The following is an 8,665-nucleotide window of genomic DNA, read 5'->3' as shown; positions in this document are numbered from 1 at the left end:
CCAAGAAGGTAAAATCTCTCATTGCCTCCATGTCTTCCCCTTCTATTTGCCAGGAGGTGATGGGACCAGTGGCCATGATCTTCGTTTTTTTGATGTTGAGCTTCAGACCATATTTTGGGCTCTCCTCTTTCACCCTCAATAAAAGGTTCTTTAATTCCTCCTCACTTTCTGCCATCAAGGTTGTGTCATCTGCATATCTGAGGTTGTTGATATTTCTTCCGGCAATCTTAATTCCGGCTTGGGATTCATCCAGCCCAGCCTTTCGCATGATGAATTCTGCATATAAGTTAAATAAGCAGGGAGACAAAATACAGCCTTGCCGTACTCCTTTCCCAATTTTGAACCAATCAGTTGTTCCATATCCAGTTCTAACTGTAGCTTCTTGTCCCGCATAGAGATTTCTCAGGAGACAGATGAGGTGATCAGGCACTCCCATTTCTTTAAGAACTTGCCATAGTTTGCTGTGGTCGACACAGTCAAAGGCTTTTGCATAGTCAATGAAGCAGAAGTAGATGTCTTTCTGGAGCTAAATAAGATGGTGAGAGTTTTGAGAATTGTTCCCCCTGAAGCATTCAGGTCCTGCTTGCCTTTGGGACATCATCTGGTTGCCCAATCTGAAACAGGAAGGCTTGCCTAGATAGGCCTTTGGCTCTTACGCTACTACGTTAGATCTTACTCGCTGTAAACCCTGCAGAAAATCACGGCAACGCCACTCTGCCAAGCGCGTCTCTCTACGCAAAGCGCAGTCATTGCAATATCAGCACCGCCGACCTCTTTCCCCACGCGATGCCGGTCTTCGGCCAAGAGAGGGCGCCCACGCCTTTCCTTTGCCTGGCGCGCCGCTCTTCGCGCAGGCGCATTAACCCCTTGCGAGAGCGCACCCCCTCCCCGCTCGCGTCACATTCCTCCGCATGCGCACTCCAGACCATTCCTCCCCGCTCCGCCGCGGCTCCGAGTCGCGCATGCGCAAGGCGGCTTCGAGTAGTAAGTAGCGGTTGCTCGCGCATGCCCAGTTCTTTCCGCCCGGCCGGTCAAGGAGCGAGGCAGAACCGCCGAAAAAGCCGCCGCCTCGTCGGGTGGCAGGGAAGCTCCGCCGGCGCCGGAGCGGCCCAGCCCTCTCGGCGCCTTCCTCTCGGCGGTTCCTGCCGGCCGCTTCTTCCCTGAGGTAACCGGGGACGGAGGCCGGTAAAGGGAACCGGGGCAGGGGGCGGGGCTCCTTGGCATTTTCTGAGGTGAGGGCGGCGAGCGGGAGAGGAGTGACAGGAGGCTCGTCCAATGGGGAAGCAGTGCGTGCCGGGCATGCGCGTCTTCGCCTTCCCTTCTTTGTGATTGGCTCAGCCCTGGAAGGGGGCGGGGCTGCGCTTTGTCCTAGTTGAATCGGAGAAAGATGAATGGGGAGCGGGGGAGGGGCGCGGGGGAAGGAAGTGGATGCGGTTACGGGTCAGGGCGGATGCGATGCTCTCTGCAAAAGGGGGAAGTGAGACCTTTTGTGAGTTTTGCATCTTCCTCCAAGGGGCTGAGAAGGGCATATAGGATTCACCCCAACTACCTTACAACAACCCTGTGAGGTCGTTTGGGCTGAGAAGCGATGGCTCCCCACTGATCTTCAGGACTGGGATTTCCTTTTATTTTTTTAACTTTAAGATATATGGTTTTAAAGTATATCTTTATTGATTTAAAATAAATACATTTATGGGAAAACAGACAAACATACAAGCAAACAAACAAATAATAGAAAAGTCAAACAAACAACCACAATATAAGAAACAACAAAATTAATAATAATAATAATTTTTATTTATACCCTGTCCTCCTCAGGGCGGCTGACAAGCAATAATAAAAACAAGTTGAGTGAATACAACTTAAAAACAAGATTAAGATACAACAATTAAAATATTGAAACATTAAAATATTAAAATGAAGCCTCATCACAGGAGGAGAAAAGAAAAAGAAAGAGGGGGAGGGAATCAAATTGGCTCCAAGCCAAAGGCCAGGCGGAACAACTCTGTCTTACAGGCCCTGCAGAAAGAAATCAGATCCTGCAGGGCCCTGGTCTCATGAGGCAGAGCGTTCCACCAGGCCGGAGCCAGAGCTGAAAAGGCCTTGGCTCTGGTTGAAGCCAATCTAACTTCCTTAGGGCCCGGGACCACTAGGGTGTTGCTGTTTATGGACCTTGAGGCTCTCCATTTAGGCTGAGAAACGATGGCTCCCCACTGATCTTCATGACTGGGATTTCAGTCCCGGTCTCTCAGGATTGTCGTCTAATGGTCTCACCCAAGATCGGACAGCTTTTTTCTTTCTTTCTTTCTTTCTTATCTTTAAGATATATGGTTTTAAAGTATATCTTTATTGATTTAAAATAAATACATTTTTGGGAAAGCAGACAAACAAACAAATAAGCAAACATACAAACAAATAATAGAAAAGTCAAACAAACAACCACAATATAAGAAACAACAAAATTAATATAACTAACATCATTTATGCTCCTGATACTGAAAGCAATTATAAAACTTAGAGAGAAAGAAATTAACAATGACTTTTTTCTTCCTTTATTAATGACGAGGTCTCCGTTCTTATCGGGCAGTGTTTCTCAGACTTGGGTCCCTCAGCAGTTGTTGGAGTACAAATCCCACCATACCTAACTAGCAGGACCCAGGGATGATGGACGTTTTAGTCCAACCGCAGCTGGGGATCCAAGTTTGAGAAACACTGCAGAAATAATCTAACTTTGGCCGGGCAGAAGCTAATAGCTGGTGGGACTGCTACCCTTCTCATTCTTGCTGAACGGGTTGCGACACATCATTCTGGCCACAGGTCTGACCTGAGCAAGAGGGTGTTGGAAATTATGCCTGAGGACCACAGGCTGCTTGCCTGTGCTCTAGCCAGTGCAATATACTGACTCATTTGAACTCAGTAAATGTGAGGCAGCAGTAGGGTTCAATGGTGTGCAGTAGTCAGGGAGCTGGTCTTGGACAGCTCTCCCAGAAGGCAGCAGCTATCGGGTTTCCTCTTCCTCTGGTTCTCTGGTTTGTTAAGGGATTAAGCTGATCGGAATGGAATCAACATATACAGACAGCTCTGTCTGGGGAACAGTGTGTAAAAGGAAGGTGTGATCTGTGGCGAGCAGAGTGGGGTGCCAGTGTGGGAAGAGGAAGTGGCTTGAGAGGGGGGTGATTAGGGATAGGATAGTGCTAAGGGGTAGACAAGGATATGCGAGAGAAAGAAACAGGACAGAGAAAGGACCAGATGACATCGTTTGTAATCTACAGAGTGCCCTGCAATAATCATTTATTGCAGGTTTTCACCTTGAACCCGTAAAGTTGGTCACTGTTATACCCATTTTGTTGACCTATTGATATAGTGCCATGAGTGTGCATGGAACTATAGTGTGGATGCTGAAGTCTTCTTAGTGCAGTGGTGGCCAAACTTGGCAGTCCAGCTGTTTTGGGACTACAATCCCCATCATCCCTGGCCACTGGGAGCTAGGGATGATGGGAGTTGTAGTCCCAAAACAGCTGGAGGTCCAAGTTTGGCCACCACTGGGCTAAGGGCATAGATTCCCTGATCTGCACCTGTACACCTATGAAGCTGCCTTATATTGAGCCTAGCTGTGGAACCACACAGCCCTGTGATGTCTACTCCAAGTGCCAGTTGCTCTTCAACATCTTTCCCAGCCTTAGGATCTGGGATCATTTTACAGGAGATGCCAGGGGCTGAACATGTGACTTTTTGCTCTGCCCCTTCCCCAGCTTTCAATTCTCCAACCGAAATTCCAGGGAGAAACTGTACTTGAATTTGGGAATGGAGACATCATTGGCAGGGTTGTCCACCCTATAGTTGGGACAATAGAGAATTGCCAGCTCCAGACATGGGATCTGAGCACTTCTTAAGTGTTGTGCCCCTTGGCTTTTAATTCCACCATATCTAACGGGGTGATGATGCTTTAAGTCACCATTGCCAACCTGGTGCCTTCCAGGTATTTTGGGCTGCAACTCCCACCAGCATGTTGGTCACCAAGTTGGTGAAAGCTGACTTTGGTAGTGGAACAGGACTTTTCATATTGTTGAAAGACTCCGATATGCCAATCAATACAGTCATTCCTTGGCTGTCAAACTTAATCTGATCCGGGAGTCCATTCGACTCCCGAAACGGTTCGAAAACAAAGGTGCGGCTTCCAATTGGCTGCAGGAGCTTCCTGCACTCAGTTGGAAGCTGCAGAAGCTGGTTGGATGTTTGGCTTCCGAAAAATGTTCGCAAACCAGAACACTCTCTTCCGGGTTTGCAGTGTTCGGGAGCCAAATTGTCCGAGTACCAAGATGTTCAAGAACCAAGGTACGACTGTAAAGTGTTTTCAAATTAAATTCATTTAGGCATAGGATGGGCAGAAAAAAACAGATGAAATGTGGCATTTCTTCTAAGTAAAAAGTTTGAAAGCGCAGTAAAAGAAACACATGGTAAATGTGGAGATTTGTGGGTTGGATATGGGATAGTCAGGATGGAGCTGAAGGAAAGTAAGAAGAAGAAAATCTACAGAATCAGAAAGTTGGCCCTAGTTTGATCAGTGAGACTGCTCTTCCTTTTTTCAGGGAAATTTTAGTGAGGCACACATGTTTTACACTAGATACAGCAGAGATGCTAGATGAACAACCCATGAACAACCCACAAGGGGGCTTGTGAAGAAGGCGCAGCAGAGACTGTACTTTTTGAGAATTCTAAGGAAAAACCATCTTCCGCAGAAACTGCTGCTTGCCTTCTATCACTGTGCCATTGAGAGCGTGCTCACTTATGGCTTATGTGTGTGGTACGGAAGCTGTACTACTCAGGACAGGATGGGGTTGTGCAGAGTCGTTAAGGCAGCAGAGAGCATTGTTGGCTGCCCACTCTCCACCTTAGAGCAGATTTATGCCACAAGGTGCCATAGGAAGGCACTGGACATAGTAAAAGATCCATCGCATCCTGGTCACTGTCTCTTCGAGCTCCTGCCGTCGGGACGGAGATACAGGACGATGAAGACAAGAACGAGCCGTCTTAAGAACAGCTTCTTCTCCAGAGCGATCTCAGCCCTGAATGGGAAGCCTGGACTTTGAAAGTCATCTAATCTTCCTTGCTGTATTATACTGTATTGTTTTAATTAGTGTTTTTATGGAGCAGTCAAGTAATTTCGTTGTCCCTGAGAGGGGGCAATGACAATAAAGATATTTCTATTTCTATTCTATTCATGACAAAGGCATTAGAAAGAAATTATACATCATTCTTGAATGAATCCACTCTGCCTTCACTCTAGCAACATTCTTTGCTCTTAAAACCATAAGAAGGGCCCGACTGCTGTATCAGGCTGAACACCTTATTTAGTGCAACACCTTGTTCTCACAGAGGCCCACCAGATGCCTCTGGGAAGTCCACAAGCAAGACATGAGGGCAATGGCTCTCTCTCTTGCTGTTATTCCCCAGCAACGGCTATTCAGGCTCATGCTGTCTCTGATCCTGGAGGTAGCTCACTAGTAGCCGTTGATAGCCTTATCCCCCTCTTGAGCCTCACACAGAGTGGGGTATGCATGTACAGGAACCAGTGTCCAGATTGCTTGCAAAACTCAGTTAAAAGTACAGTATGAAGCTTCTAATGAGCACTTTTCTATCCATCTCATGTGCAGATAAGCAGCATGAGCGCAAGAGTTGCCAAGGCCAGACAATACCCTTGAATCTAGTTTTGAGACAACACACAATTGAAACTAGCAAAGAGGTGGGAAAAGAGAAGAAAAAGAGAAAATGATATACCCATGACCTCTTGATTTGAGTTTTGGGAAACATGTTCTGGCTTCTCACACCCCTGCAGAAAAGAAGTCATTCTGGCACATGGGGAACTCTGATAGAGAGCAAGGGGAACCCAAGGCCCAGCAGTTAACTTTTGAGTCTGGTTTTCTTTCCCCTTTCCCCCAAGATGGGACAGTTCTCAGACAGGGAGTTCATCCTGCAAGTGAGTGTGTCCAGAGCCAAACCGGTTGCTCTGTGCATGTTTCGGGAGGAGAGAAAGAAAAGAAAGATGCTGATCTTGCCGAATTCCAGTAGCCTGCGGGGTGTTTGGCTGAAGGTCCTGATAGAGGGTGGTCTTAAGAGAAGTCTCTCTGTGTGTGTTCGAGTTAGCAGCTCTAACTTTGGATGATCTCATTGTGGAGGACAGGGTGATTTGCAGTAGGCTAAGGCTTGGAAGACAGGCACACAGGTGCCTCCACACCCATGAGGCATGGGACCACTCTACAGTGCTCTGCCGCGATTGCATCACAGGTACTGAGTGTCCTCCAGGAGTCTTTTATTTCAGCCTGCCTGTGTAGCTTTCCCAGCAAAGGAGAGAGGGAGACGGAAATGTTAAAGAGTACAGCTGCTGGGAGGAAAATAAAAAAAGCCCACTTTGTCCAGGGTAAAGGCCACATAGGGCCTAGCAGCGGAAGTGGCTTGTGTGCTGTAAGGATCTGGGAAGGAAGGGCTCAGGAGGCTGGGGAAGTTGACCAAGGGCTGATAGGAGTTGTTGTTGTAGTAGTAGTAGTCCAAAACATCTGGAGCGCACCAGGTTAGGGAATCTTGCTTTAGCCTGGTGAGAATGAAGCTTTCTCTTCCTCAGTCTGTTGTGTGAAAATGGCATTTAGTTACCTCTCCTTTGAAGAAGCCACTGTCGCACTTCCCCACCTGCGGTACAACCCTACAGAAAATGCTTTCAGGGTTACCAGGAAGCAAATTCCTGCTGGATTCAGAAGGGCTCGCTTCCGACTAACCTTTATTCAGATGGCACTGCGGGAGAAGAACATAAAAGATTGGGGAGAGGGTGTTTTCAGACCCCATAACCTCCTTGTGATGGACGCGGAAGGAGTCTAGATGTGTGCTGGACACAGGCTTGTGCCATACTGCTAGAGTGAATGGTAGAAAAATTGGGGTGTTAACTACAAAAATCCCCTCTCCCACGCACGCACAAAAAAATATCCTGAATGAAAGCTCAATTAACAGAATGGAGATTTCATAATCTGCTGAGCTTTGATGTTTTCAGGCCTCCTACAATCTGGGAATGGGGGCTGGCTGGCTTGAATGTTTGGCCAGCCCTTAGGAGGCGGGGCGATGGTGATGACAAGGCGGGTTGGCCAGTGCCTGGAACTTATCCCTGCTGCTGCTGCCTCCTCCGCCACATTCACTGCACAGCGGCTGGCTGGGTTCCTCCTTCCCCTAAGACTTCCCAGAACTGAGCTCGTCCTCCCTCTCCAGGGGGTGAGTACTGCACAAGCTCCTTTTGACACATCTCCCAGTAGGGGATAGCCTGGCTATTGTTGCCCAGCTGGCCTTCTGGGAAGGAGGAAGGGGATGCTGCTGTGACTGCCCTGCCTCTCCCGGCTCCTGCAAAGGAGGAAATAGGGTTGGGGTGGGCAGGAGAGAGAGAGAGAGAGAGAGAGAGAGAGAGAGAGAGAGAGAGAGAATACCACCGACCGGTTGTTCACACAAATTCAACATTAAGTTGGATCCTTTGCCATGCCGGGCACAATTGCAGCCTGCTATCACCCCCTCTGCCTGGTTCTTCGCAGTCATTTGCCTTGTGCGTGCCTGAGCTTTCCAATTTGGGGGATATGTCTCATGCATGACTCATTCCCATAAGTGGGTCTGTTTGTGGTGGGAGTTTGTGCTCAGAATTCTGCTTTGGAGCTGCACTAACGGCTGAGGTCTGCTGTGCCTCTGTGCTCGTCAGCTGCAACCCTTTGCAGTTTAAGCCAGCGCAGCGTACTTAAGCTAGTATTTCAGGAAGGCAGAAGGAAACTCTTGCCTTTGACTTTGCTGCCGGAGCAGGCTGCAGGGAGGGAGTGAAAAACGAGCCGCTTTTCCAGTGTAAAATGGAGAGGCTGTGTAATCAAAGTCCCCACACCTTTCAGGGTCTTGAAATCTAAGTCAAGGTGATCAACCTGAAAGCAGCTTCTAATCCTTCCCTGAAGTTGTTGTTTTTTAATTAAAAAAAGCCCCAAACTTCTCTCCCCGGTTTACTCTCTGCTTTTGTTTTAGGCTGTTGAGAGACATTACTGACCAGGGGCAAAAGGTGGCGTCCTGATTGTTAATTCCTGGGTCCGTGTTGGGGAGCAAGCAAATACAGCCGAGAAGCTTCATCCAGTACTTGTCCCTTTAAAAAAAGCACCAGGAAGTGCTTAGATCCCAGGGATGGTGGGAGGTGGAGATGCAGGGGGAGGGATCTCTATGCTTCGCTGCTGCAGGAGAGCCGCAGCACTCAATCAAGGTGGCAGGGGGAGCCCTCTTGGGTTTTCAGAACCTTCTTTGCCTGCATCTTCCCAGCCTGGCAGGCTGCAGGATCACTCCGGTCAGAGCTGGTTTTGCTTCCAAAGATTGATCTCAGATGTGGCAGAGAGACCACCTGGGTACTGAGTGTCCTGGCCATGCTGCACAGAATTTTTGGGGAAAGGACCTCACAGGCAGCACCTGAGCCCGGTAAAACATCTGTTGGGGGGGTGATCCCTGTGCATGAGATTTGGGACCAGCTTTAGTGGAAAAGTGAAGTGGCCAGGGGAGGGGAGGAGTTGGCTGTCTGTACAGATGCTCGTATGACTAAGTCTGAGGATGAGCCACAGAGATGCTCATGAATATTTGACTTTCCCTGAGTAGTAAGGGACTGCTGCTACGT

At 48.4% G+C, this 8,665-nt stretch overlaps 1 protein-coding gene across 3 annotated transcripts in view; it reads left to right on the top strand.

The window, feature by feature from the left end:
- Nucleotides 1–982: 982 nt before the first annotated feature.
- The window catches only part of BCL2L1 (BCL2 like 1), a 51,973-nt gene continuing 44,290 nt past the window's right edge, over nt 983–8,665 (top strand). Inside the window, exon 1 of one of the 3 annotated variants that reach the window (XM_053394669.1) lies at nt 983–1,165. The gene's annotated coding sequence lies outside the window, so the exon portion shown is untranslated. Of the gene's footprint in view, nt 1,166–7,128; nt 7,255–8,299; nt 8,473–8,665 lie in introns of those variants that run through there. The other 2 variants (XM_053394670.1, XM_053394672.1) reach the window with 2 other exon arrangements.

Source organism: Podarcis raffonei, chromosome 6 (genome assembly GCF_027172205.1).
Source record: "Podarcis raffonei isolate rPodRaf1 chromosome 6, rPodRaf1.pri, whole genome shotgun sequence".
Classification (NCBI taxonomy): Eukaryota; Metazoa; Chordata; class Lepidosauria; order Squamata; family Lacertidae; genus Podarcis; species Podarcis raffonei.
Note: the sequence above shows the minus strand (reverse complement) of the source record. Positions and strands in the feature narration are given on the sequence as shown.